At 42.0% G+C, this 26996-nt stretch overlaps 1 protein-coding gene across 6 annotated transcripts in view; it reads left to right on the top strand.

Annotated features, from left to right (window-relative positions):
• PDZD2 (PDZ domain containing 2) overlaps positions 1 to 26996 on the top strand; it is a 404359-nt gene that overhangs the window by 150963 nt on the left and 226400 nt on the right. The window lies entirely within an intron of this gene.

Genomic DNA, 26996 nt, shown 5'->3' with positions numbered 1-26996 from the left:
TGGTGGGCCTCTGTCTATGGGTTTGCACAGAGTCAGACACGACTGAAGTGACTTAGCAGCAGCAGTTAGTCACCTAGACACCCCAAGCCTGTGTAGCTGACCTTTGTTACTAAGTATCTGGTCCTTCCAGGAGTCAAACTAATACCACATCATCCGAGGCCCCCACCAGAGATCACATTATTAGCATAAACTGTCTGGTGTGGCCAGAGGCCTCAGCTTTACAATAACACTCTGTTGCTGTTCAGTCGCTCAGTCATGTCTGACTCTGCGACCCCATGGACTGCAGCACGTCAGGCTTCCCTGTCCTCCACTGTCTCCCAGAGTTTGCTCAGACTTATGAAATAGGAAACAGGCCTGTGGGTGTTCTAAGATGCACCCAGAATTTTTTTTAGTCAGGTATGGTAAGACATGCAGACAGAGGAACAACTGTCTCAAAGGAAGGAGTTTATACCCCAGATGCCTAGAGGTGGGAGGCGCAGCACTGTGTGCAGAGCCACAGGGGAGGCACCAGCCTTGGTCAGGAGGCTGAGGGTGGGAGGGGATAACAGGGCCCAAAGCCTGTATTAGGGGTTTCCGGGGAGAGACTGAGTGAGATGCGGTAGGTACACTGAGGAACCTTAGGATAGGATAACTTTAGTAATTTCGGCAAGCTCTGAGCTATAGGGGTGCTCTCCAGTTGTCTAGTACCTGACCCCGGCTAATTTAGACAGGGGAATAGAGACTTGATATGTGGTGCTGGTGGTGGTGGTTTGGTTGCTAAGTTGCATCTGACTCTTGCGACCATGTGGACCATAGCCTGCCTGGCTCCTCTGTCCATGGGATTGCCATGGACAATGCCATGGGTTGCCATTTCTTCTCCAGGCTTGATGTGTGAGAGTTGGTTAAAAGAGACAGTTGGGATTTGAGCTCTGGACTGGTTGGATAATATTATTGATATCAGAGGCACACTCCTCAAGAGACTTGTTTGCTAGCTCTAGGAGTTAGCTGCCCCTGATGGATAGGAGGGGCAGTCTCTCCAGGATCAAGTCTCCAAATGCCAGAGCATCGAGAATACTGGAACTAAGGGAACAGCCAGTGTACTGGGCTCTGAATATTTTCCATGGCTAAAGGAGTAAATCCTCCAAACAAAACTTTTTCACTAGGCAACAGTCATGGCTCTGAAATTCCCTTCTCTAAGGGGCTGTTGTGTGCACGCCAGGTGATGAAGGGCTAGGTGAAAGAAAGTCTACCCAGGAGGTCCTCAGGTGTAGGCATGGAAGAAGGAGAAGGCCAAACCCTCTGCTTAATCTTCAAGACATTAAAGTGAATCAGGCAGTGAGACAAGGGCTCCTGGAGTCCTGGTCTCCCAGTGCCCAGAACAACCAGGACATTCACAAGACAGGAGAGAAAAAGACTGGGTCGATTTTTCAAGATTGACTTCTTAGTTGTCTGGCATAATTATAACAAAAACCATTTATTGAGCAGTTACGGCTCTAGGGACTCTCGCCACTGTCATTTACTACCTACTACAACTCTACATAAGGGCTTCTCTGGTGGCTCAGATGGTAAAGATCTGCCTGCAATGTGGGAGACCAGGGTTTGATCCCTGGGTTGGGAAGATCACTTGGAGAAGGAAATGGCAACCCACTCCAATATTCTTGCCTGGAGAATTCCATGGACAGAGGAGCCTGGCGGGCTACAGTCCATAGGCTTGCAAAGAGTCTCAAGTGGCTGAGCATGAACAGGAGCCCAACTCTGTAAAGGACAGCTTAAGATGAGAACCTTGACCACAGAGAGGGCATGTGGCTTACACAAGGCCGCCTGGGAAAGAGGCAGAACCAACTGTGAACTTGAGCCCAGCCGCCGCCACAGCCTGGTCTGTGATCTTGAGCCCTGTTCTGAACCACCTCAAATCTCGGGTCCTTGTCATGCCATCTGGTGCTCAATTTCATGGATGGTTTACAGCTTCACAAAGTACCTCCTCGACATAATCATAGACAAAAGGGCAGTAAGTGACGAGAACAAACTCTAAGGCTCCTACTTACCCAAATAGACAAGGAAAACAGAAGCCGCTCCCTGTTCTCCCCTACCATCTCTTATGTAAGGAACTCAATTTTCATATAAACCTCCTTTGGCAAACTTACATCTAGCCTGAACTTGAGGACTAGAAGCACAAGGAGCTGAAAGTGTTTTGAACGTTCTCAACATATCCTTTTTCACTCTTTGTAACTAACTGTTTGCTTCAACACTAGATTTTCCCACATACCTATGTAGGTTTTGTCCTAAAAAAGTGGTGAGTGGGAATTTGGTTCTGCAGAAACCCCAATGTACCTCTCTCCCCCTCTGCAGACAGCCCCCTCAGTGACTGTATATTCACCATTACTTGTAAGCAACAGATTCCACGTGTCAACATGCTAACTTGCCTATCCCCCCACCAACATGACAAGTTGGAATATCACTTGGAATTATAATAAGAGGCACACTTTTGGGGCAAGCCATTCTGCCCCTTCTCTTGAGTGTGATGTTGAATTCAGAAATCTCTTAGATGATGTTATGGGTTGAATTATGTGTCATGCCCCTCCAGAGTCACCTGTTGAAGTCCTACCCTCCTCCCCACCCAGGACCTGAGACTGTGGCTTTGTTTGGAAGTAGGGTTGCTGCGGATGTATTTAGTGAAGATGAGGCCCTATGGGAATAGGGTCTGCCCCTGGTCCAGTATGACTAGCATCCTTATATAAAAGGCAGATCTGGGGACACAGACATGCACACAAGGAGAATGCCATGTGAAGGCTGGGGTCAGGCTGCCACAAGACAAGGAACGACCAGAAGTTAAGAAGTTCTGTAGGGTCTATGGGGTCACAAAGAATTGGACAGTACTTAGTGAACAACAAGAGAGGGACCTGGAACAGACATTTCTCCCATACTCGAGGGAGTGTAGCTCTGCCAACGCCTTGATCTTGGACTGTCAGTGCCAGAACGAAAAGACAAATTTCTGTTGCTTCGGCTACTTGGTTTGTGGTACTTTATTGTGACGCTCTAGCAAACTAACACACGTGATATTTTGACCCTGTCACCTGCGGCTGGTCAGTTATTCAAACAATTTCCTCCCTGACAAGGTCACTCTGGAAACTTTACAGCATTGTGGATGTTTTTGGAAGAGGACACTCTGAAAATTGTGTGTGGGTTAAGTGTGGGAGGAGCAGGTGCAAAATGTAGAAGATGAGCTCATGGTTGGCTTATTTTAAAAATTAGCTTAGGGGCAGTTTGGAAAGATCATCCCTGCAGGAAGAGCAGAGAATTCACAGCCATAGGTCTGACACCCGTCTGCAGCCCTAGAACCATTTTCAGAGCTTAACCTGAGAGCATCTCAAACTTATCCCCAAACCGCAGACCCCATTCTGCTCTCTCCCTGACTGACACTCCCAAGGTCTGCAGTTTGCTTCCAGGCTCCCCACGTAGCTCTGGGAACCCCTCATGCTTTTGAGTCGTGACAGCATCACGGTGGAGTGAACTTCTTGAGAACTTTCCGAGGTGGGGAGGGGTACCAGTAATGGGTGCTGTCACACGCCGCATCTTGCAGGCATGGCTGGTAAACACATGGAGGAAAGCTTTTGTTTGCAATTCTATCATACCTACTCCGGGGAAGATGAGGTTTTCTGGAATGTTCTATTTATATCTTTTTGGTGAAGGGAGAACTGGGAAGATTTTTTTACATTATTTCCTACAAGGAATACTTTGTAACCCCAGTCCCTCCCCTCCACCATCCCTCCCTCCCCTAGCTTTCTATAAGTAAAGCAGATCTGTTCCCTGAGGACAGATTGTTCCAAATTGGTAACAAGATGTGGAATTAATTAAAATACAACCCACACACCAAAACAAAAACAAGTAGCCTTTTCTGAAAAGTAAGAGGGCCCATGTTCCACTGAAAATGTATTTTTTCAGGGTATCAAACTCAACTGGACTGTTTGGTACATGAGTGAATATGAGCAGGGCAGCACAGTGCAGAGAACACATGGGCCTGGGCGAGGCGGATCTGGCTTCTAGACCCATGTGCTGGCCGTGTGGGCAAATGACCTCAGCCACGCAAGGCTGATGCTTCCCCCAGCGGGATCGTTTAGTGGGTGAGCTGAGAAGATTTACTTGATGTCCTGAATAGGCCTCTGGCACATGTCAATGTTCAGTCAAAGGTAGCTTTTCACATCCTTCCTGGTTGGCCTCAGGCTACCTGGACCCAGGGCACAGCCTGAACTAAGAAAAGGCCTTTGAGTTTGAAGGGCAGCATCCGTGTGCATGCTTAGTCGCTCGGTCGTGTCAGCAACGCCCCCATGGATTGTAGCCCCCCAGGCTCCTCTGTCCATGGGGATTCTCCAGGCAAGAATACTGGAATGGGTTGCCAAGCCCTCCCCTAGGGGATCTTCCCAACCCAGGGATCGAACCCAGGTCTCCAGTATTGCAGATGGATTGTTTACCCTCTGAGTCACCAGGGAAGCCCTTAAAGAGCAGAGAAGAGGCTAAAACTCTAGTTTGCTCAGCAGGAAAAGAAAGTAATCTTCAACCCAGAAATCAGGGTAATATTCAAACACTGAGTTACCTGTAATGGCGTGGGTATCAGCCTGTAGGAAACAATGCTGGTGCCTGCAGGAAAGGGTGCTGGAGCCGCTCAGGGCCAGACCGCACCTTTGAGTTACTGGGGTGTGAGATACATACATGGTCCATGGAGAGGGGCCAGGGTACTGGGCTGGCAGGAGGACCCAGGAGCTTAGGGACATTGGCCAACTAAGGAGAATTACTCCTGGGCTGACTAGCTGGATGTCAGCCCTGGACAGAGGTAACCTTCAGCTCAGTACCACTGCCTTTAAATTGTGTGTAAAATTAAATTTAGGGTTGTTACAAGCTCAGATTCTGGTTACCCATGGCAACCCTGAGTTCTCCCTAGGTTATAGCAGATTTTAAACAGAGTGTCAGGAGGCTGCTAGAAGGTGTTACTTGGAGAAATGACTGCAGGTAGTGATGTAGGAGACTGCAGGAAGGAAGAATTGCCAATTATAGCTTTATAATGTAGTCTCTGGGGCCATTACACACAAGGGTCCTCCTGCCTACCTGAATATGCCCATAGGCACCCAGTGCTCTATTGGAGACTGTATGTATAGTAAGAGGTAGTCATCCTGATGACCTAGAACATTCAGGAAAGGTTAAATTATATTAGTTTGCTGTTTAAGGAGCCAGAGAAGCGTGTAATACACTTCTGAGAGATTTCCATTACGGAAGGTTAAAAGGAAAACAAGTTTCAGCATTTAAAATTCAATTATCTGGAAACTTCATCAAGTGGAACAGCCCGTTCCCGAAGGATGCAGTGTCCATGGAGCATTGCAAGGGTCTTGCATTCGTGCCCACTTCTTTCTTCTCTGCCTGCTTGCCCCACGTGCTGTTTCATTTCATGTCATGCTTTCTGGAAGGCAGCCCAGATTTCATCTGAGTCCTGTTTTCTCATAGTACCACGCAGGAAACTAAGGTTCTGGGAGGAGGTTTCCTGGGGTCAAGAGCAAGGACCAGAATTCAGGGCCTCTGACTCAAATTCTAGAACTTTTTCTTCAACACTATAGTAACCAATGAAATTAGATTTCCTTTTTTTTTTTTTTTGCACTTTATTGTTGGTTGTAAGATACAAATTGAAAATCACATTTTCCTGCATATTTCTACATCCATTCTCTAAACGGATGGTAGTTACATCTAGAACCTTCCTTCTCAACAAGAGTTTAACTCTTAGCAGCTTCATCAGTGTGTAAGTGATGGCCATTGGACTGGGCTTTCCCTCCGGTCTTCCACACGTTTTCTGGGCAAGGCTGTGGACCATCCTCTGCCATCGCCTGCCACCTTGTGGTTGAAATCAAGCACGGCACTAGGAGCTTTAAGAAGCTTATTATTAGGCTGTGCGAGTTTCTCAGCTGCGCCATTAGGATGTTTTCAGCCTTCAGAGCTCTCCTAGAATGGGAACATCTGAGCCATCCCTAAGCAGAGGGTGACTCAAGCACCATTCCCCCTCCTCTGGGTGCCTGGTCTCCTCGTGCTACCCCCAAGAGGTGCCCCCTCCTGACTACCCCCAGGGCAACCCCTCCCCACTACACTCAGAGCCCATGTGCCCTACAAGTAGACAAGTAGCTGATCTGATAAACCCACTCGTGCTTAGCTCTTGGTGACAGATGGTGGGGGGAAGTTGTCCGTCCCCAGCCCAACTCAAGTCTCCTGGAATCAGAAAGCCTCAGGGGAGGGTGAGTAGCAGGCAAAGCCAATGGCATGGATTCCTTTAGAAGCCTGTCTTTGTGCACCCTCAATCACAGCCTGTAGGTAACTCCAGGGCCACTTACAGAGCATATTTTCAAGGTCTGTTTGTTCTTTTTTTTTTTTTTTTAATTGGAGGATAATTGCTTTACAATGTTGTAGTGGTCTCTGCCACACTACAATGTGAATAAATATATATAAATATATTATTTATATTTTATATATTTATGTATAATTTTATATTTTATATGTATATTATATAATATTATTTATATGCTTATATAAATATATATTTATATCTATCAGTCATAATTTTATATATATATATATTTTTTTTATGTATATATCCCCTCCCTGGGTCTGTTCTTGTGAGGGGAGAGATTACATTAAAAGAGCCACTTTCTATGATTTAAAGAGAGGCAAATTTGCAGAGCTCCATTCAGAGATGCTCTTTAACTTCAGCCCAGTAACCTGGTTCTCCTGGTAGCCCCATCAGAGCTGCTACTGGGGGACTGATTCAACCATGGGAGATGGAAAACCCAAGTATTCTACTTGAGACACTCACTTTGAAACTCTTAGCTGTACTTGTGAGAATCATTGTAACTGTAAACCAGAAAGAGAAAGAAACGCTGGGAGCATCTCAGTGTGATCATAGTGCTACCAGCCTGACTTCGTATCCTTCTCTTTCTGGACACTCTGGGGCCATTTTCAAGAATTTTGACTCCTACTTCATTTTATGTCCAGATATTAAATAAGTGATAAATATTTTTATTCTCTCATTTTGAGCACCAGATGCCCCCAAGAGGTTTTCTTTTTCTAAAGGTGATTGTCCAAGCTTCAGCACCTGTTTCGGCCCTTGTCTCTCTTTGGTCTTCTGGAATGGAGACAGATGACCACATGGCCTGGCTTAGATGTCCCTAATTAACCTGTTTGCCAAGCCCAGAGGTTCAAAGGCTTGAATCCCTGTGTTTTGGGGTCCACCTAGTGGTTGCTGCCTTCTTGTAGGGGACAACATCTGATATCAGGACACATACGCGTGTGTATGTGCAGTGTATGTTTTTTGCAATTTATAATAAAACATGGGGCTCCCCTGGTAGCTTGGCTGGTAAAGAATCCTCCTGCAATGCAGGAGACCCTGGCTCAATCCCTGGGTTGGAAAGATGCCCTGGAGAAGGGATAGGACTCCGGTATTCTTGGGCTTCCCTGATGGCTCAGACAGTAAAGAATCGGCCTGCAATGCAAGAGACCTGGGTTCGATCCCTGCATCGGGAAGATCCCCTGGAGGAGGGCATGGCAACTCACTCCAGTATTCTTGCCTGGAGAAACCCCAGGGACAGAAGAGCCTGGTGAGCTACTGTCTATGAGGTCACAAAGAGTCAGACACGACTAAGTGACTAAGCCCACAGCACAAAACATGAGTTTTCAAAAGCTACGTATATGTCTTCATGAGACTCTTCTTTGTCTTTCTCCAAAGATTTTGAGAGTATGAGTTAAGTGATGCTGTTTAAAATAAACGATGTGGAGATGTCACTGTTAATGGTGTTTTGGATGACAGGGCTTTCCAGTGTTGAAATGGACAGAGCAACACCCAAAGGTGTGAGTATCTGGGTCTTTTGTACCTCTGGGTCACAGACAGCTAGAGGCAGGGGTGTCAGCAATAGTCTGATTAGCTGGCTTATCCCACCCAAAAAAGAATGATTCTATCATTTATAACATCTCTTGGACTTAAATTTAGCCTTTCCAGCCAGGTCTGGGGGATGGCAGAGGGAGATGGTGGGCTAGGCTCTTTCCTAAGCTGAAGTGTGTGTTTGCTGTGCCCTTTAAGCTGGACTTGAAGGCTAGTCCATTTAAATGGGGCTAGGATTTATTAAGAAACTTTTGACCTTTGGGGTCACAGATGTATTTTCACAAATGTCCCTGAAGGAGGTCTGAACTATTTTCAGGGGAAGAGGAAGTAGGTGTCTTTAAAAACTCAAGCTCCATTAAGTACAGGTCTCTGTCAAACTGCATGGCAAGTCTGGAGGGTTTTCCTGACTCAAGGGTTTTATTTAGTCCACATGCTGGGAGGTCCTTGTCTGACCCAGCAGAACAGGCAGAGAGGGCATCAGTGGTAGTCACTGAAAATGGTTCTTGCTTTAGAAAGTTCGTCATCCAGGTGGGATGAGAAGATCCATGGGGGAAGGGAAAAAGTTATTAACCTCTCAGGATATATTTTTATCTTAAAAAAATAAGAAATTGAGCTTGGCTAATATTTTAGATATGAGCCAACATGGCATCCTTAATCTGTATGTCAGACCCTAGGAGGGTCCCATGTCCTGTGTGTTATGTGACGTATCCTGAGGGAAGAGATTGTGACCCACAAAGGCCTGCTCATTGATTAATTTACTTTTAACTCATTTCAAGGATCTGTAACTTATGTAGGCTCACTCAGAGAAGTAGGCTTATGAATTAAAGTATGTATTTTGTTGGATTTAAATTAGCTTTACCAAATGAACAGATAAACTAAAATTCTTGAGGGGCTAAAAAAGAAGATGAAAAATAATCAATGCAGGTGCAAGCAAACCATAAGGAAATGGCTGGGTTGACCCTTGCTTTCCTGCTGATATGTGCTCAACCACATTATAAGTTAAACCAATGACAAACTATTCAGACTGATATGAAATCAGACAAAATAATTAAAGGTCAAAGCTTTCAAAAGACTATGTGAAACACAAATTTCCAGCCTCTGTTATTAAAGAAAAACCTTACCATAAGCATAGATTGTGCCTGGAGATAATCCCTAATGATGGTATAAGGCCGTAATAATTAGCAAGATATTTAAAATCTAAATATCAACCACATGCATACAAATAATTTTAAATGTTTTAGCAATGTTAAAAACTATGCAGTGCTAAATCTAGTCCAGAATTTTACTAAACTGAATATTTTAAGAGCCTCTTTGAAATTTCTTTTTACTTAATTGCTTACGGCAAAAAGTCACACACCATAAGGAAAACACCGATTCTTACTGATACAATTTAAAAAAGAGCTAAAATAATATATGGAAAACAATATAGCTAAACCATAAAATGCCCGATTTTGTCAGCAAATTCTGCTGGAAGGTGCACAGAAACCTTGCTGAAGTTTTAAAGAAACAGTTTGCCTTGTGGCAGTTTGCTGTGTGGCTGGAAATAAAGTATCGCTGATTCTCACATGTTCCAAATAAGGGTATTTGCTTGGTTCTGCTTCAGTAACGCGATAGGACACCTACTTATTTGTGAGTCACTAAAGAAAAGAGGTACCAGAAAAGATATATTTTCAAAAGGCAATGACTTCTTTAGTTAGAATAATGCTTTATGGAGAAATTATATAAGGTAACAGCTGCTTTGATTCAAATTTTAAATTCAGGGTAAGGTTATAAAAATAGGCCAGAACATGAAAGTGATTCACTGCATTGGTCCTAGGAAAGTTGAGACAGCAAAGAGGCTAAAGTCAGAAGTGCCAAAAATGCTAAAGAATGTCATCAGTTTGGTTAATTTTGTAAAAAGAAGACTTTTAAAAGTAGTAGAATTTTTATTCTTCTCTGTACTAAGATGGGGAATGACCGTGGAAATGCTTTACTCTGTAGAGGTCTGATGTTCATCTTGAGGCAAAGCATTTAGAGTAATCCAACTTTAAGATGGCTGTGCAGTGTTTTCCTTCTGCAAAAAAGACAGTTGTTCCAAATTTGCCCACTTTATCTATGAACAGGTAGTTTTCAATGGCTTGCTTCCTGGAGGCTATTTCTGCAAGCACACACACACATAAGCTGTCTTTCCAAGGTAAAGATGATATTGAAAGAATGAATAAGGAAGTATTTGGAAGCAACCCAAATGTCCATCGACAGATGAATGAATAGAGAAAGTGTGGTACCTATATACAATGGAATATTCAGTTCAGTTCAGTCGCTCAGTCGTGTCCGACTCTTTGCGACCCCATGAATCGCAGCACGCTAGGCCTCCCAGTCCATCACCAACTCCCAGAGTTCACTCAGACTCACGTCCATTGAGTCCGTGATGCCATCCAGCCATCTCATCCTCTGTCGTCCCCTTCTCCTCCTGCCTCCAATCCCTCCCAGGTTCAGAGTCTTTTCCAATGAGTCAACTCTTCGCATGAGGTGGCCAAAGTACTGGAGCTTCAGCTTTAGCATCATTCCTTCCAGAGAAATCCCAGGGCTGATCTCCTTTAGGATGGACTGGTTGGATCTCCTTGCAGTCCAAGGGACTCTCAAGAGTCTTCTCCAACACCACAATTCAAAAGCATCAATTCTTCGGCACTCAGCTTTCTTCACAGTTCAACTCTCACATCCATACATGACCACAGGAAAAACCATAGCCTTGACTAGACGGACCTTTGTTGGCAAAGTAATGTCTCTGCTTTTGAATATGCTATCTAGGTTGGTCATAACTTTCCTTCCAAGGAGTAAGTGTCTTTTAATTTCATGGCTGCAGTCACTATCTGCAGTGATTTTGGAGCCCCCAAAAATAAAGTCTGACACTGTTTCCACCGTTTCCCCATCTATTTCCCATGAAGTGATGGGACCGGATGCCATGATCTTCGTTTTCTGAATGTTGAGCTTTAAGCCAACTTTTTCAGTCTCCACTTTCACTTTCATCAAGAGGCTTTTGAGTTCCTCTTCACTTTCTGCCATCAGCCATAAAAAGGAATGAAATTGGGTCATTTATAGTGATGTGGATGGACCTAGAGTCTGTCACAGTGAGTGAAGTAAGGGAAAAGCAAATGCGGTGTATTAACACACATGTATAGTACCTAGAAAGATGGTACAAGTGAACCTGTTTGCAGGGCAGGAGTAGAGACACAGACAGAGAACTGGCACGGGGACACAGCGGGGAAGGGGAGCGTGAGATGAACTGGGAGAGCAGGACTGACACATATACACTGCTGCTGCTGCTGCTAAGTCGCGGCAGTCGTGTCTGACACTGTGCGACCCCATAGACGGCAGCCCACCAGGCTCCCCCGTCCCTGGGATTCTCCAGGCAAGAACACTGGAGGGGGTCATATATACACTACCGTGTGGAAATAGATAGCCTGTGAGAAGCTGCTGTATAGCAGAGGGAGCTCAGCTCAGTTCGTCTTGACCTGGGCAGGGGGGCGGGATGGGGAGTGGGGTAGGAGGGAGGTTCAAGAGGGAGGGAATATATGTATACGTACAGCTGATTCACTTCTTTGTAGCAGAAACTAATACAACATTGTAAAGCAATTATACTCCAATTAAAAATAAAACAAAGCACTAACTACTACTTGAAAGAAATTCATGCTATAGAAAGAGCATTTTCAAAATGGATTTTTGGATATGTTTCCATGCTTATTACTTTTTTTGCCAAAATATTATATATGCCAACAAAAAGTTTCATAGGCACATATTTGAAATCTTGAGAACAAAATTTTCTGTTTTTTTAAATCTTCCATAGAGTTTTACAAAACTTATGTTAAAAATTATTTTAAAAAAACAGTACCTCCCAATAACTTGGCAAAGAAAACTCCAAGTTGAAAATTAACACAAAATTTTAACTAAAACCTTTGCAAAAGTGGATAGGTCTACAAAATGAAAACTGCTTTTTATTACATGCTACCGCTAATGTACTGTTTCCATTTGGGTCTCCCTGTCCTTGAGAGGTAGCTTCAGCTATGGCAGACTTTAAAACCAACATCCATTTATTTTGAACTTAAAGTCGTATTTGTGAATTATCACATTCCAAAATGTTAAGCCAAGTTTTTGAAGCCTTTGGAGTATATTTAACTATATAGCTTTAACTAAAAGTAATATTCACTGTGTATAATATATTTTAGTAAAGGTGAAAAAGATTTTAAAGTATTAAGCACTTCATATTAAATATATATATTTAAAAAATTTAGCTTTTACATATGTGTTTTATAATGTGTATATGTAATAATATGTGTACATGTTTAATAAATAAACACATGTATATGTATATATTGGGTTGGCCGAAAAGTGTGTTTGGGTTTTCCATACTTTTTGGCCAACCCTATGTATGTATGGGCTTCTAAAGTGGCTCAGAGATAAAGAATCTGCCTGCCAACTTGGGAAACATGGGTTCGATCCCTGGGGTTGGGAAGATCCCTGGAAAAGGAAATGGCAACCCACGCCAGTATAGACAGAGGATACTGGCGGGCCACAGTCCATACAGTTCATGGGGTTGCAAAGAGTCAGACATGACTTAGTGATTGAGCAAGCACACACGCATGCACACACACACACACACACACACACACACAGGTTGCATGCTTATATCTTTTTTTTTTCTGAGCATAAGAAGTCAACAATTCTAGAGTAGTCATCTCACAACATAAAGGTTAGCCCTAGCCACTATAGAAACGTCTCATTTGAGATTTGCGGGATCTAAATGTTTCCCATCAGTCCAGTGCCCAGCAGTCCTCCTTGACTGGCTCTCCAGAGAGCTGGCTTCCTTGGGCTCTGCAGGTGTGAACCTAAACCCTTCCGGTCCCTCCACACTTGCTGTCCTGGTGGCCCCTGAGTTCCGACCACGGGGTGTCCTGCTCAGCCACCCCACCAAGCACAGATACCCTGGCCCTGCTGCTCTCACTCCTCTTGCTAACTGCTTGCTCCCTGGACCATTTTGCGAGCTCTCTTTGTCTGATTATTTTTCCTTTTATTCATTCCAGAGCAGCATATTTATAAAGCTATTAGTTAATGTTTCAGGCTCCCAGTCCCTGTCCCCACACTAGTCATTGTTTATTTTAGTGGCAACACTAAAATAACATTGAAGTGGCATTTCAAAGAAAAGAATGACTTGCAATTCTACTACGATAATTCTCAACTGATTTAATTTTTCTATGTTAATATTTGTGACCATGCGAATGTACCCTACCACCCTAACTCAACAGATTTGTCTATTTCTATCTCATCTATGTTCATCAGCAATATATATTTTTCAGACTACCTTATTTTACCATTGGTGAGTCATGCTTGTACATGGCAAAACATTCAAGTAGACTAGAAGGACAGTGACTGAGATTTCTCCCCAATTCAGACCCCTCTCTCTAGTTTCTAGCTATACCCCAGGGCCCCACTCTGTTACCAGTTTAGGAGTATCTTTCCAAGAATTCTCTAAACATATCCAAGTTCTCTGTGTTATTTCTGTTTTAGACAAACAGGGGCACACTATCCATGCTATTCTGCATTTTGATTTTTTTAAATTTGAAAACCTATCTTAGAGATAGGAAGAACATAGTTTCTTTCTCCTTTTTAACAGCTGTATAATGTTCTACCAAAGGGTTCTACTATGATTTGTTTAATTGGTCACCAGTTAATGGGCATTTTCATTGTACAGTCTTTGCTGTGTCAACAATTCTGCTGTAAATCTTATGTTCACAAGTCTCTGTGTACTCTACATGTACAGTTAAGTGAAAGATGAATTCCTAGATGTGGAATCCTCAAAATCCCATTAAAATATTTTAATCATTGCAAATTGTTTTGCCCAAGATATTACACAAAATTGTATCCCTGCTGAGAGTATGTACAAGTGTAGTTTTTCAATTTCACCAATGCCATAGGAATACTTTTAAAATATTCAATTATACTATGTACAGAAGTCTGTATTATCTTTCTTCACATAATATTTTCAGACTCAACCCACCTAAATTAATAGTCTTGGTAAGCATAGCCATCAGCAATAATTTAGGTAAGTATGCTCTTTCTGTCATTCCCACTTTTTCAATATTTATGTGTAACATTATATTTAAAATGCTTGTGACCAGGACTTTTCCTTTTGAATCCTCCTCCCAGGACAGATTCCCTGAAGTGAAGGTACTATGTCAAAGGACATTCTGGCAAATTGCTTTTCACAAATGGCTTTTCCAAATTATACTCTCACCAAAAATGTATGAGTGCAGTGTACCAGGGTCATTCAGGATTGGGTATTATGATTTAAAATTATATTTAATAGAAATTAATTAAGCTAATTAAATCATTTCTATTGTTTTATTATTTATTGTATTATTTTATTTTAATTTGCATTTATTTATTTAACCAGAGAATTTGGCTGTTTCCCCTTAGTTTTTTTTCCCTACTTTATTTTACCTGTTTTGTAAATCATTTATTCATGTCTTTTGTCTACTATCTGTTGGAGTCCTAATCTTCACCACTAGAACATGCATTTGGATATAAAGATCTTAATCTTCTTAATCCCTTTGCAGTTAAAATTCCCCTTAATCTTTTAATAAATCTTTTAGCTGTTATTACTATATAGAAATTTTAACTGTTTCTATGGATGAGTTTGAGCTTTTTTCTCCTGTAATTGTCTTTTCACTGCTTTAATCTTAGGATGTTGCTGCCTTCTCAAAGACCTGAAACTCTCTTCTGTCAATTTTCACAACTGTATTTTAAATTTATCTTGATAACTTAAAATTTAATTTAGCTGACATTTGTTTTGATGTATAGTGGAAATTTTATGTCTCTCTTCTAAATTGCTGTGTAATTATCCAAACATCATTTAGTAGGAATTAATTTTCTTAAGTTGTGAGGCTTGATCTATTGTGATAGACACACATACACACATACATACATTTCTATTTCTGGATATTCTAATTTTGTTCTCACCCGTACATCTATTTTTATGCTTATCACATAGTATTTTGATCATGTTGTAACATCTAGTAGTACTGGCTTCCTCCTCCATCTCAGTGCTGAAGCTTTTCCTAATATTGTTTGAAATTGTTACTCATTAATTTCCCCAAATTTTCTTGAGTCATGGTGTTGAGTTTCTAAGGCCATCTCAGGAGAATACTGTCTTTTCTAGTATGGCCCATCCTTCAAGGCCCAGGCCAATCCCCTTCCCACCTCCTTCTCCCCATCCTGGCAACAGTTCTGACCTGCACACACAAAATCTATTTTCCTGGTGGTAATAGGCAGGATTCTAAGATAGGACCAGGATTCCACACACTCCCACCTTGTGCATATCCTCACATCCCCCAGGACTGTGAACTGGATGAATTTTACTCCCATGATAAGGTATTGCATAAAGAGTCGACCTTAAGAGGGGGAGATTATTTGGGTGGGCTTGACCCAATCATACAAGCCCTTGAAAAGCAGAGTGTTCCCTGGCTGGTGGCAGAAGGGGCAGCCAGGGAGACATGCTCCAGCTGACCTGGAGGAAAGCAGATACCCATGGTGTGAACTGGCCGTGGAAGGGCGCAACCTCTAGGACCTGAGAGCAGTCCGTGATTGACGACTAGGACGACAATGGGGACCTCTGTCCTAAAAGTGCAAAGAACTACACTCTGCCCACAACCAATGAGCTCAGAAGAGGTCCCTGAGCCCCAGATGAGATTGTCAGCAGCGCCAGCTAGAACCTAGGTCAGTCTCATGAAACACCAAGAAAAGAGCACCGTCGTGTGGTGCTGTACCTTTGACCTGCAGGACTACAAGCTTAGCCATGGGGTAGCTCCAAAGCCTCTACATCTGTGGGCGTTTGTTACACTGCAATGAAAACTAATACAATGGCAGCACACAATTTAGTACTTAATCATTCTTAGGTCATTTACTAATTTCACATGTATAAAATGCTGTCACTCCTAATCAGATAATATACTCTATCTCTCTAAGCCTCAATCCCTTGTGTTTAAAATGGGAATAAAATGCATCAAATAAATTACTGAAAGATATACAACCATTGTTACCAGCAGTTACTTCTGAAGGTGGGAGATGATAACACAATCACATTTCACAAGAAGGTCGTGCGATTAAACGTTACGGTTGTTAAGTCACTAAGTCGTGTCTAACACTTTGTGACCCATGGACTGCAGCACACCAGGCTTCCATGTCCTTCACCATCTCCCAGAGTTTGCTCAAACTCATGTCCATTGAGTCAGTGATGCCATCCAACCATCTCATCCTCTGTCACCCCCTTCTCCTCCTGCCCTCAATCTTTCTCAGCATCAGGGTCTTTTCCAATGAGTTGGCTCTTCACATCAGGTAGCCAAAGTATTGAAGCTCAAATGAGATTTAATTACTTAATTGGAGATTAAATGAGATGATGCTTATAAAGTTCCTTGGTGTACTTATAAAGTACATGGTGCATGGTAAACTATAAATATTAGCTCACTGTTATGAGAAAAGTAGCCTCTTTAAAGTGCCTCTTAGAATTCTGTATATTCTGTATGTGCTAATTCTGTTTTCTACCAAGTGACCCTGGTTCTGTCTACACACACACACACACACAGACCCCTGCTTCCACTAGGAACTGACCATGCGCCTCTAGACTGGTCATTAGTTTGGTCTCCTGGGAATTTGGAGTCAAGCCAATGAGAGACCAAGCTGCTTCACTCTTTGAGATGAGCTGAAAGGTCAAAAGGAGTCAGGACCAGAATCCTGTCCAAGGAAAGCCAGAGCCACATGCCTGAAATCACAGAAGGGCAGACATCAAGAGGAAATCAATCCCTTTAGAGCCACACTGAATGGACATGCAGACACGGTCAGGGCTGAGACTGTCCCCAGGGAGAGAGGGATGCGACAGGAGCTTCTCGGGTCTTGGGGACTTGTGGTTCCCATGCACCAGTTCCCACGGCGCCTAACGGGACTTGTTTGCACTCGATTTCCTTGTCCTCACAAAACTGAGTTGCTCTTTGGTCTTTCCAGACTTTCAGCTGTCAGCAGAATTGAATCCCAGTGGCCTCTGGAGGGCACTCTTCCATTGTTTATTTCATAGCACATCCTACACAGAGAGTGTCTGGGAGAGGCCATTGGAAACAATAGTGACCATTTCCTAAGGATCTTCCATGTGCCAGCCATTGTGCTGGTGGCTTTACATAATGTAAATCTTAAGCAGTCACAAGTCTTCCCAGCATTAGAGAATATTCTCTGGTATTTCTACAGGTATGTTATTATCCTGTATCAAGCAAAATGAAAGCTTTTTTATTTTAATGAAGTAACAGCTTCTGAAAGGAACCAATTCAGATTCAGTTGGCTCTCCTCTATGTACCCAGATATAGTTTGCATTTTTATGGCCTGTAGTAAATATTGCTTTTTAGTAAAAACAATTAAACATGAGACCATCATAAAATGGGGGGAGGGAGGAGTAACTGGTTGACATGTGTATAAATTGCCTGTGTACCTTTTCTCTCCTAAGGGTAAGATAGTCCCTATTTCATGTCTTTGACTACGCACCCCTCGCCAACCCAGATAACTCGCGATAACTGTGTTGGTTTCAAGCCAGGCTGATGGCTGCTGGGGAGCAAGAGCTGTGCTGAGGAGGAGTTCATTTGTTTTCTCCACCTTGTTCAGGCCCTTCTGAGAGAGATGAAAACAAGTACTGGTCCATCTCCATTTTTTAATAAGGTATTTGAAAAAACCTGCTTGGTCATTAGATGTTAACAGTGTCAATGAAAATATTTATTAAATGTTACGTATGAGCCATATGCATTAGACATACTCTTCCCACTTAATTCTTAAAACAATACAACAGTGTGTTATCATCTGCATTTACAGATGAGGAAATTTAGGCTGAGAAAGATTAGGCAAACATCCCTGCTAAGGAACAAAGCCTGGAACCGAGCCCAGGTTTACCTGCCTCCAAGACCTGAGATTTTTTTGGCTGGGATGCTCTTCCAATCACTGCCCAACCCCTCCCCCCACCCACCCCCCACCCACCCCCCACCCCAGGTAGCATCTCTATCTCCAAAGAGAGCACCTCCATCTTAAATAAACAGCATATCCATTTCCCAATAAGGAGTGTACCTGGCATCCTGGCCAGGTCACCATAAATTCCTTATTCATTATATCACTGTCTACCACACCTCTATACTTACTATGGAAGGAAGAATCAAAAAGGAAGAATCAAAAGTTGGGAAATCTGGTTCTAAACAGTTTCTTAATCTCTCCACTGTTTTATTCATATAAGGAGATTTATTGACCACATACTATATTTTAGCCCTGTTGTATGTATTGGGGAAATATTGGTGTACAGGACATCCACGCGTGCGTGCTAAGTTGCTTTAGTTGTGTTGGCTCTCTGCAGCCCTGTAGACTGTAGCCTGCCAGGCTCCTCTGTCCAGGGATCCTCCAGACAAGAATACTGGAGTGGGTTGCCACGCCCTCCTCCAGAGGATCTTCCCAACCTAGGGTTCAAACCCACAATTCTTACATTTCCTGCATTGGCAGGCAGGTTGTTTACCATTAGTGGCACCTGGGAAGCCCCATACAATCCTGATTTTATGGGAATTCGCATCCATGCTTTAGAAAACTGCTTTACCCCTGTGTAGGGATAATATGATTATAATGATATTAAGGAATTATTAAAGTAAACTTTGTTGCTTTACAACAGTTTTATTAAAGTACAATTTACATATAAAATTTATCCTTTTCAAGTGTATAATTGGGTGCTTTTATATGTTCACAGAGTTGAATATCACCAATATCTACTTTTAAGACATTTTTATCCTTCCAAAAAGAAGCTCTATACCCATTACCAGTCATTCCCCATTTCTCCCTTCTCCTAGCCCCTGGTGACACTAATCTACTTTTTGTCTCTATGGATTTGCCTCTTCTGGATATTTCAGTATGTGGTCTTTCGTGCCTGGCTTCTCTCACTTGGCATAATGCTTTTAATGTTCGTCTGTGTAGTAGCATATTTCAGCACTTCATTCCTTTATATTGCCAAATAGTGTTCCATAGTATGGATGTACCACATCTGTTTGACCATCAATTGATGGACACTTGGATCACTTCCACTTAACATTATTACAAATAATGCTACTGCACACATTGGTGTACAAGTTTTGTCTGGACATTTGTTTTCAGTACTTTTGGGTGTGTGCCTAGAAATTGAATTGATGGGCATATGGAATCTGTATGTGTAACTTTTTGAAGAACTGCCATGCTGTGTTTCAAAAGGGTATATACCATTTTACTTTCCCACCAGCAGTGCATGAAGGTTCTAATTGCTCCACATTCTCATCTTGTCTATTGTCTGCCTTTATTATTACAGCCATTCTAATGAGTGTGAAGTGGTATTTCACTGTGATTTTGATTTGCGTTTCCTGGTGACTTAATGATGTTGAGTGCCTTTTCATGTGCTTTTGGCCATTTGTGTATCTTTGGGAAAATGTCTGTTGAAATCCTTTGCTCATTTTTTAAATTGGATCAGTTACCTTTATTTGTTGTTGTTAAAGTGTAAGAGTTCTTTATATATTCTAGATATAAATCTTTTATCATCAAATATATGATTTGCAAATATTTTCTCAGGAAGCTACAGATGTTAAATAATTGTCACTGATTCTTTTCAACAAATGACCTAGGGGTAGGGCTAAGTTGACTTACTGGGGAGTCAACTCTGAATCAAATCAAAGTTAAGTTCTGGAAATGGAGCTTTTCAGAGAGCTATCAGACTGTTCAATACTGACAGTTCTCTGGGGACAGAGCTTTGGCAAACCTCCAAACTTGCCCTGACCCAGGGCTACTAGGCTGTGTGTTTCCACAGCTACCATAATTGTGAGGCTGTTGGTTTTCAAGGCTGTGGGGGCTGGGGAGAAAGAGATGGAAAAGTATAAGTTAAAATGTCACAAAGCTCCCTGTGTTTTCTGAGATCCAGCCATTTTTCTTGAATAAGTGCTTCTTAGACTGCTTCGATGGTTAGATAGCATCGCCAACCCAATGGACATGAATTTGAGCAAACTCCAGGAGAGAGTGAAGGACAGAGAAGCCAGGTGTGCTGCAGTCCATGGGGTCACAAAGAGCCAGCCACGACTTGGTAGCTGACCAACAACAGACTGCTTCAACCCTTTAATTTCCAGAGTTCTGAAAAAGTTGCTTTGATAATTTTTTCCAGTGGTCTTCTTGTTTTTATGGAAAAATGTTATTTCTGGAGGTCCTTATTCTATCTTTCCAGAAATGCTTTCTCCAAAAAATTTGAAGTATAATATACATAAAGAGAAAGGCTCAAATCCTAAGTGTTTAGCTGGTGAAATTTTACATTAGTCATCACCCAAATCAAGCAACAGAACTTTACCAGTACTACAGAACCCTCTCACACCCTTAACCAGTTACTAACACCTCCTCACCCCCTTAACCAAAGTAAAATGGTATTAATCACCATAGGGTAACTTTCCTTTCAAGCACCATAATGGTTTTTTCCAACTGTTTGACTCTAATTGTTCATTCCCCAACCACTCCCTTAACACATTTCATCTAATGGCATCCTTATTTTACTTGTTAAACTTGATTTTTCAATTTTTAAAAATTAGTCTACTTAGGACACCCACTTATCTCTGTCAAGTTCCTCCTGCCTCCCAGAATTCTTCTATCATCACAACCATCCTCCCCTTGGGGTGTTGGTTGTAATTCTCTTCTATCCCTTTTCCCAAGACTTTATAGACACACTTGATCACCCACATAAATATAGAAAGCTGGAATCACTTCAGATAAAGTTAGATGGGTTTTCCTGGGAATTTTGCACAATGTTTAAACTTTCTGATTTGTAAAGTAGAGGAGCAGTTTCTGAGAGGCTTTTGGGAAATTTATCCTTCCATGCAGTTTTTTGTTTTTTTTTTTTGCTTTTGCTTTACCTGACCAATTTATGAGGTGGTGGGGACCCAGCTCCCTTTAGGTGTTTTTCCTGATCATGGATCATTAGCCAGCAGAAAATGAGAGGTTCTGATGAAGGATAAAACAGATGCAGTAAATCACAGTGATGCGATGTTTAAGAGTAATTGCTTGGGAAGTGAAAAGGGGTCAAGGTGGTTGAACTTGATACAAAGAATAACCAAGGCTGGGAAAACTTGTAAACTGAGTGAAAAAGTTGGACGAAGATAAAGGACTTGCAATAACTAATAAAAATTATTAAAATACAATTCTGTCTTTATAAGGAATTTTTCATCATAGCAGAAGACAAGAGTGCTTTAGAGAACAAAGGCCAAAATTTCCAGAGTCCAAACTAATATATACTTATATACTGTTTCATATCTTCTCTTTAACTTTTTACTGTCAGTTGTGAGTAAAATAAAAATGCAAAACAGTAAGATGGTTCATTAAAAAATGTAAACGTAATTAGCACATAAACTGGCAAACTCCATTTCTAGGTATATACCCAAAGAATTGAAAGGAGGATTTGACAGATATTTGCACATCAGTGTTTGTGACAGCATTATTTATAACAGCCAAAAGGTGGAAACAACTCACGTACTGATAGATGAATGGATAAACAAAGTGTGGTGAATACAGTTGACCCTTAAACAGTGCAGAAGTTAGGGCTGTCAACCCTTTGAGCAGTAGGAAATCTGTATGCTGTTCTCCTGTATCCACAGTTCTGCATCCCATGGATTCAGCCAACCAGGGATCACTCCACTAGTACCGGAGTGCATGTGGACTAAGTTGCATCAGTCATGTCTGACTCTTTGTGACCCTATGGACTGTAGCCTGTCCATTGAATTTTCCAGGCAAGAATACTGGAGTGGGTTGCCATTCCCTTCTCTAGGGGATCTTCCCGACCCAGGGATCAAACCTGTGCCTCTTACATCTCCTGCACTGGCATTGGCAGGCAGGTTCTTTACCACTAGCGCTACCTGGGAAGCCCCAGTACTGGAATACTTACTATAGAAAAACACCCATGTGTAAGCGGACCCTCACAGTTCAAACCTGTGTCATTCAAGGGTCAACTGACTTGGTTTCCTCCCAGAACTCATTGAAAGGTTAAGACCCTTGTTGACAATAACTTGAAAGTGACCCCTAGAAACAAAGGTGGACAGAGAAATGTGGATTTGTTCCAATTTCCTGGGCCCTCTAGAGTCTCCTGTGAAGACTGTAGCAACAGGGCTTGCTTTTTTTCTCCTGAAGGGTGTCATTGCAGTGTGTGCTAAGATAGTCTGATGAACACCTCAACTTAGACCTTGAGGGTAGCACCAAACTAGAATGTTGTTGTTGCTTCACCAATATCACCTGAGAAGCTTAACAAACCTCCAAATGGATGGCAGCCAGGAAGAGCTGATATGGAAGCTGGTAGAAGGGCCATGAGGCTAGACTGCACACAGCCTCACCTGGTGGGGGCTGTGGCCATGGCAGTGATGCATGAGGCATCCCTGAGCCTGTCAATGGGTGCCTGATGCTAGTTGAGCTCCATGGGGCAGGGGAAGCCAGGTTAGCTGGCTGGCTGCAACCTTGCCCAGAGATGAGGGCTGCCCCAAGGAGGAGAGGCTTTTGGGGGTGTCTACCTCTCCTGCCTCTGATGCAGAATGTGATGTCATGTTGGACATTTATAGGACATTTTCCTGGATGATAAATTCCTTTTAATATGAAGTAACTTCAGGAACAAAAAGCATCAGAAGCTAAGCCAGATTTTGATGCTAGGAGGAGGAAACACCTGAAAAAAACTCCTTCTATCTGTTGACTCCTCTTTTAGGGTCTCCAGGTCTGGAGAAGAATGTGACCAGTTAGAGCAGGGGTCCCCAACCTCTGAAATCTAATGCCTGATGATCTGAGGGGGAGCTCATGTTATTAATAATAATAGAAATAAAGTGCGCAACGCATGTAATCCATTTGAATCATCCCAAAACCCCATGACCCTGCCCCATCTGTGGAAAAACTATCTTCCATGAAATTGATCCCTGGTGCCAAAAAGGTTGGGGACCACTGAATTCCCCTCCTCTGTTGCTAGTCACTGGTTGCCAAGTCTGAAGATGTGGAATAGGACATGTTTATATTCTCTTTTTAACTAATATACCTCTTGAATCAAAGCTTGAGCTTAAAAGGGGTTCCTGGAGTCTAACAAGGCTGATTTCATGACAAGAAGGCATCAAAGATGAAGTGACAGAATATTTCTTGAATTTATGGACATCCTTTAAAAATTTTTCGACTCTGCAATAGAAGGCAGAGAAATGACTGTAAGCTGTGACTTGGTGACATCTGCATGGCTGCTCCTCAGAACATTTTGCTCATTCCTGATTTTTTGGGTTTTTTCTTTTTTCATTTTGACATTTCAAGCCTAAAAACTGATGGGTGACCTCAGCTTGTGGAGAAAAATAATAGTTCGGTGACTGGGAAATAGATCTTTATGAGATTTATTTCATTCTGTTACTAGTTGTCTTAAGTAAGCAGTGATTTAAAAAAAAAAAAAAAAAAACTTCAACTCTCCAGGAATCTTTGCTCTTCGGAGCTATCTGTTGGTACTTCATAATTCTGATAGCCCAGTCAGGACTCAGTTGCTTTTGAGACAAAGAAAGTACACTTTCGGTGTTATGATTTAGAGCAAGACAATTCAAATTGTTTCTATGCTGGAGTCTGTCCAGTGTACACAGGCCAAAGGAAGCACAGTAGGAAGGTGGGCACTGATGTGTGGGCATCACCGATACAATTGTTAGAGCATGAGACCACTGCCAGTTCTTTTTCTTCTCTGTGCTGCTCTATTTAATGTTTTTAAAAGTTTATCTTTTAGCCCAAGGATCTTGCCTTACTGACTAAGGCGTGAAGTTCATGTAGGGAACTTACAGATAGCTCATCTTCCCCTTCAGTGATTTTTAAATCTGATATTTAGTGTTTCATCAACGGCACTGAAAAAAAGCCAGAGCTTCATGGTTTGGGGTGGGTAGGCATCTCTGATTAGCTCAACACCTAAGACATAATGAAAGCTCAGTATATGTTTGTTGAATAAGATAAATATTGCTTCTTAAAATGAAAGTCTTAGGTTTGTGTAACCTGAATCAGTCCCGTTATTTGTGGCAGTAGCATCAGTGATTGAGAATGTAGTCTTAAACCCCAGGGGACCCAGATTTGGACTTTCCATAATTGTCCACCTGAAAATAGATAGAAACGTTATATGTTATGTGCTTTTTAAATTTGCTGTGCATGCAAAAAGGCGTTCTATGTTGGTATTCCCAATTTACCAATCTGACTTACATGTTTTAGAATAGATTGAAATGTATCCTTACAAAAAATAGCATCCTGGTGGTGTTTGTGGAAGCTTGTTTCAGTCTTTTCTCCATAAACAAATAGTAATGTTTTTATAAAAACAAAACAAACATGATTTTTGCAAAGTTGCACAACTCAATCTAAAATCCTCCTTTCTCTCTCCCACCACGATAGTGCTCTAATGACAAAAGTAGAAGGACGGGCAAAGGATTTTCTGATCACCTCTAGGAATTACATTTAGAAAAAGATGTCCAGTCTATCCAGGATTATTAAAATAAATTATGTAAATTAATTCACTTTTGGAAGAAGAGGAAAGGTATATTTTAGTTAATTCCCCCAAATAAAAATCTCTATAATAAATATTGTAATAACGATCTCTAATGAGTTTTCAGGCAGAATTCACATCCCTGGACCCTCCCCTCAAGATCCATCCTCACCATGTCCTTGTTGTGCATTCTTGACACTGCATTGGTCTGAAACACTCATTTTGAAGATGGGAAAGCATAAGCCCACTGGATGAAATATCTCCCTCCAGGTCACATGATCATATGACCTGGGGGACCCCCTCACCCCCAGGATCTCTCACCCAGGACTGGGCCCCAGCTCTAGAGGACTGGCAGAGCAGCTCTCTCACATCTCCTGCACTGTTGCCAAAAACAGGAAAACAGGAAAAGGTCATGATGTTTGAGTTCCTTCAATTTGCTTTTAATTCCTTTCCTCCCCCACTGAGGTCATCCTTGAGGACTAGCTCTGTTTTCAGGGGTACAGAGTCTTAATTTATCATTGCAGTCCTCTGGAAGAAGACTTCAGAGTTCAGAGCAAACAGAAAGACGAATGTTTGCTTTGGCGATCTTTCATCATTTTATCCTTAGTAATGACTGGAGAAGAAAAGGGGTTTGCTCATAAGTTATAAATCGTCATGCAAAGAGAAAATGTAGTAAAGCAAAACAGATTTAAGAACTCGTTGATGGTGTTCTAGAGTAAATAATTGAAAAATCTTTGGATTATTGTTGATGCTCAGATCATAAAGAGATTTAAGATTTAGAACTCAGATCTTCTGCCCAAAAGCCAGGACTTATGGAATCTGAGCTTTTAGGTGGCAAAGAGGAACGTAATTTTTATTTTCAAGAAGTTTGTTTTATTCTGAAGTCTTCTTTGACTGATAGCTCAGTTAGTAAAGAATCTGCCTGCAATGCAGGAAAGCCCGGTTCGATTCCTGGGTTGGGAAGATCTGGAGAAGGGATAGGCTACTTACTCCAGTATTCTTGGGCTTCCCTGGTGGCTCAGCTGGTAAAGAATCCATCTGCAATGCGGGAGACCTGGGTTTGATCCCTGGATTGTGAAGATCCCTTAGAGAAAGGAAAGGCTACCCAATCCAGTATTCTGGCCTGGAGAATTCATGGACTGTATAGTCCATGGGGTCGCAGAGTCAGACACGACTGATCAACTTTCACTTTCTTTTCACTCTTCTTTGACTGAAAAAAAAAACCTTGTAAGTTTAATTACAACGAACCCTGAAAGCGCCATGCCCGTTTAGAGCTTTCCTCCCCTAGTGTGTGTCCAAGGTGTAGCCATTTTCATTAGATTTTTGAAGCCTTGTTTTGATTTGCAAAGTTTATATTTGTTGTCAAAATGAAAAATATTTATTTTTAAAATTGTTATTGGAGTACAGCTGCTTTATAACATGTTAGTTTCTCCTGTACAGCAAAATGAATCAGCCACACAGACACTTGTATCCCATCCCTTTTGGATTTCCTTCCCATTCAGGTCACCACAGTGCATTAAGTAGAGTTCTCTGTGTACCTGTTTTATACAAAATGAAATATTTTAAACGATAAGAACAGTGCATACACAGTTCATCAAGGCAAAAAGAAGAAAGTGACCACCTGTAATCCTACTACCTGGATGTATATACTGCTGATACTTGAGGTATTTTCTTCTGCAAGCATGAGCACCAATGCACACATGCATGCACGCACACACACACACCCCTACAAAGAATGGTTTGGTTGGGTTACTTGTGTCTATTTAAGAGTGTAAACTTAATGAATCCTGGTCCTATCACTTCTGAAATGCATAACAATGGGCGATTTCTTAACCCCACTAAACCAAGGTTTCCCTAACTACAAACTGAGGTAAAGAGCAATTCCTGATTTCTAGGGTGACAGGAGAATAAATGAGGATGTGCATGTGAAGGGCTTATGACAGTGTCTGACACCGTGAACAGTCAACAGATGGGAGCCATCATTAGCTTGTAACTTTCTCTTGTCACTTCAGAAAACATGCAACACCACCAGCCTTTTGACAGCTCTGAAAAACTACCAGTTCTCAACAATTTCATCTCTACCTTAGTGAAGATTTGCATAGATGTGAACACAGGTTAGATTCCTGAACCCACAGGTAGAGTCACTGTTAATAATAATGTCTGTGCTTACTGCAGCTCTGTGCCAGCACTCCATACATGTCAGCTCAGTGATTGCTCACAGCACGTCTTATCTATGACCATCATTATACCCAAACATAGATGAGAGAGTCCAGGCTGGCAAAGAAGAGACAGGATCCAAACCCAGGTCCGTTTTTCTTCCTGGGCTGCTCACTATGACACATCCTCTGAAATCCCAGCACATCCTTCCAGAAGTACTGAAATAAGTCTGAAAGCAACTTCCTGGCCAGGGCCGAGCTGGTTCTAACACAGTAACAACTCTCTGCTCGTCGTGGAAGGCACCCTGGACCAGAAGTCAGGAAACCTGTGTGCCTTGAAGTTCCTAAATCCTTCTCGTCACTTTCTTTTCCTTTGGAGTTGAAGAGGGTATAATAATTATCT

The sequence above is a fragment of the Bos taurus genome, chromosome 20, assembly GCF_002263795.3.
Source record: "Bos taurus isolate L1 Dominette 01449 registration number 42190680 breed Hereford chromosome 20, ARS-UCD2.0, whole genome shotgun sequence".
NCBI lineage: Eukaryota > Metazoa > Chordata > Mammalia > Artiodactyla > Bovidae > Bos > Bos taurus.
The sequence above is the reverse complement of the archived record's forward strand: the minus strand, read 5'-3'. Positions and strand labels throughout refer to the sequence as shown.